Consider the following 4,086-nt stretch of genomic DNA (forward strand, 5'->3'; position numbering starts at 1 on the left):
AACCCGACCCAAATCCAAAGGCAGTCCAAGCCTATAGAGATAAGGGCGATTTCCTTGAAGATAATATAAGATAACTATCTTATCTCCAACAAAGGTCACTCTACAACATTATAAATACACTGGAGTACCCAGGTATAACTCATACTCTGATTCTACATAAAACCTGCTTAATACCCTTGCTAACTTAAGCATCAGAGTCCTTTGCAGGTACCACCACCCTCCGGTGACAAAGGATCAATAGCATTGCCAGTCCAACAAGTCGGACACGACAGCTCCGATCGCCACGCACAAGCCAGACCCGTCATCTCCGATCAGTACAGAAGATCTCGTTCGAGATCAACCTACAGTTTCAGGTAACCCTCAGAACACCAGCTGATCGTCCAAATCCATGGTGAAAGTAGTGGTAGCAAGATCAACTAACATCTGCGTGCTACACTCATGCAGTACCTGAGAGATAGATACGTGAGTAAAAGGTGTACCACCCATACTAGCCTCCGCATTGCCACCAACCTGAGTGTCAGTAGGGCGCCCACGGGACGACCCAACCTCGTCATCATAGTGGACGGGAGGTGCTCGTCCAGCACGAGCAGCCCGACGTCTAGCACTAGATCGACAAAGGCGATGATCTGCCTGGCCTCCGTCGTCACCACCAACCTGCTCCTCCTGCATCATGTCGTCGAGCTAGCACTACTCGTGATCAGTGGCACGTGTACCACTGCATCATCTCCGCTCCACACATCTGTTATCCGACATATCTGACGCTGAAACTCTAGTTGGCACCTGCGACGACCCTCTGAGTATAGCATCGTCCGAAACCTGGGTCAACCTGGGGTCGGCGAAAGTAATCCTTGGTGATAGAATCTGTTCCGAGGGTTACCTGAAACTATAGGTCGATCTCGGTCGAGATCTTCTGCGTTGGTCAGAGCTGTTGTGTCCGGCAGGTGTATAATGGCCGGAGGTTGTGTGTCCGACTTGTTGGACTTGGTGATGGTGTTGATCCTTTGTCCCCGGAGGGTGAGGGGTACCTGCAAGGGACTCCGATGCTTAAGTTAGCAAGGGTATTAAACAGGTATTGAGTAGAATCAGAGTATGAGTTATACCTGGGTGCTCCAGTGTATTTATAATGGTGAGATGTGGCCTTTTGTGGATAAGATAAGTTAGTTATCTTATTTTATCTTTATCTTATCTTTAAGTGAGGTCATCTTTAAGGGAACCGCCTTTATCTCTATGGGCTTGGGCTGCCCTTGGATTTGGGACGTGTTCCTCTATTTGGGCCCTTTTTTTGGGCTTTCCTGTGACTTGGCCGAGCTCTTTGAAAAGAGGTCGGGTTGTCTTGACCTGAAGAGGTCGGTCGCTTTGTCTGTAGAACATCCCGGGTCGGACAACTTGACCCAGGGTATGAACAGTGCCCCTGCTTGAGCTCGGTCTTCTTTTTGAGGTCGAGTCCTTGACTTCGGTCCTTCTTTTAGTGAAGCCGAACTCAAGCATTTTGTCGATTCCCTTGTAGAAGCTTTTGAATCTAGAACGTTTTTCTTCTTAAAAGCGCGCGCTTTTGTATCGGCGCTTTGGAAACGTGCGAGGGTTTAATGCCTACATTAATTTTAACATTAATTGCCCCGTTTCCCTTTGGCTCTTTTATCTTGATTTTGAAAACCCAGAAACGGTTTCTTTCCTTCCCCCTTTTCGTAACTTCTTCGCATTTCTCTCGCTTTCAACTTTTTTCGTGTTACGGCGTTGTTTGATTTTTCTGAAGCCTCTGCCTGGAGTTTTGCAGTTCTGCGTTTCAGCCCAGCGACGTTGCTTTTGCTCGTGTCTTCTCTTTTACTTTTGAGAGAGCAATTCCAGATTTTCGCCTTCCCTCTTCAACTTCCTCGAAGCCTGCTACTTTTTTCAGGTTGGTACTAACTTTCTTGCTTCTTTCGCGGCTTTACTTTTAGTTTTTTGGTGAAGCTTTGATTTTGCATGTTTGAAAGTTTGAACCTTTTCGTGATCCTGCGTTTGTTTGTCGCTGTAAATGTGTTTTCCTTGGCTTTCTTTCGTGCGCTCTTTTGGCATTTCCGTCGAGGCTTTTTAGGGTTTTGTTGTTGCTTCTGATAGAAAATCTACATCTGTTCCTTGCTTTACTTGATCGCTTTTGTTTCTGATTTTGAGAAAGTTCGTATCTTTAGCGATTTCTACTTGGCGCGTTTTGACGTTTTGGGAATGCTTTTGCTTCTGAAAATGCTTGCTTGTTTGAAGTCTTTTTCTTGTTTGAAAAATGCTGGGATGCGAATTTCACACTATTTTTTTCTGGAAACCTTGCCTTGTTACTGCCTCCAAAGGATGCCCCAGGACTTTAGTTTGAGTCTTGGGGTTTTCCTTTTCTTGCTTTTCATTGCCTGAGAAGTATTGACCGAGTTGTTTTCTCCTTTGTCTGAGATGTTTGTAGTAACCTCATTTTCTTTTCTTACTTGTAGGATTAGTTGGCCTCATGTCTTCTCGCAATAATATTGTAGAGATGTCGTCCAGAGTTCCCGAGGGGATGTCCGATTAGCTGGGCTCCCTTGTTTTGTTGTGTGTTTCTGTTGTGGATGCTGAGTTTTCCACAGAACTGAGGAAGCGCCATAGGATTTGTGGTAACAATGCCCGTGAGGAGGATTACGAGCTTGTTGCCCCTGATTCTGATGAGAGAGTTTGCTTTCTGACTTCTGTTGAGGGAGAGCGTCCCTTCTTTTATGCTTACGAATACTTTTTTAGTCAGTTGAACGTTTCTTTTCCTTTTACTGCTTTTGAGACCGACCTGTTGTGGTCGTATAATATTGCTCCATCCCAGCTTCACCCCAATTCCTGGGGTTTTATTAAAATTTTTCAACTTCTCTACCGTGAACTAGATGTAACACCTTCCCAGACTCTATTTCTTTACTTGTTTGTTTCTGCCAAGCCTGACGGTTCTTCAAAAAAGAAAGCTTCTTGGGTTTTTTTCCGGTCCGCCCAGGGCCATAAAGTGTTTGCGATGTATGATGAGTCCTTTAAGGACTTCAAGAACTACTTCTTTAAAGTTTGAGCTGTTGAGGGGGCCCGCCCCTTTTTCTTGATGAAAATGACGAGCCCTCCTTCCCTCTAGAGTGGCAGAAGGATGTAAGAGTGTCTCGCTACACTTGGGAGATGCTTGATGGTGTCGAACGCGCTTTTGTAGTTGTTCTTGAGGATCTCTGGGGGAAACCACCCCATCTTGATACAAAAAGATTTTTGAATGATCCGTCCTTGGTTCGGACTGCTTTGGGTATTTGTTTGTCTCTTCGCCTGACTTGTTTCTATACTTATTTCCTTTTATCTTCCTTTTTTGTAACTCTTTGTCGTGGCTTGTTTTTGTGTTTGTAGAGATGTCAAAGAACAACGACTCCATGAAGGCCTTCAAAAGAGCAAAGAAGGCAAATGCTGCTCTGAACATCTCGGCCAAGGTGGCTGGCGAGGGATCTTCACAGGTCCCCGTGAAGCCTTCTGTGCTGAGTTCCCTTGGGCCGAGGAAAGTAATTCCTACTCCTCGGTTTCATCAGGTCGATCCTCCACAATCTTCTGCTGCAACTTCTGGTGCCCCTCCTAGTAAGAAGCAAAAAACATCCGAGCCCTTCAACCTGGATGCCCCGGATTTTGATGCTATCGAGTTTGTTGACCAGCAAATTGCCCCCTATGGTGGGCTTTCCATGGACGACGTTTCTCTTCTTCAGCATTTGGATTTTATTACCAAAAGTAGTGTGAAGATGGCTCATATGGGTGCGGCTATATTCCGAATAGTTCAGGGGATTCCGATTCATGCCACAAAATCTTTCATGGAAGAGGCCAAGTCGGAATTTGATAGAATCAAGGGTCTGAAGGAGGAGTTGGAGGTGAAGTTGGCGAAGGTGGAGAAGGAGCTGGAGGGTGAGAAGGCCAGTTCTATTGCCTTGGCTGCTTCTTTGAAGCTGGCCGAGGACATGGCACTGAAACATAAGGACAGCTATGTCTCGGCTTATAGGGAATTGATGCATCTTCGGGAGAATTTGGAAACTGCTCGGGTTAATTATGGTGAGCTTCAGGGTCACCTTGTGGGTAGCGTAACTGCTGCCT

This window comes from Arachis hypogaea, chromosome 4 (genome assembly GCF_003086295.3).
Source record: "Arachis hypogaea cultivar Tifrunner chromosome 4, arahy.Tifrunner.gnm2.J5K5, whole genome shotgun sequence".
Lineage (NCBI taxonomy): Eukaryota > Viridiplantae > Streptophyta > Magnoliopsida > Fabales > Fabaceae > Arachis > Arachis hypogaea.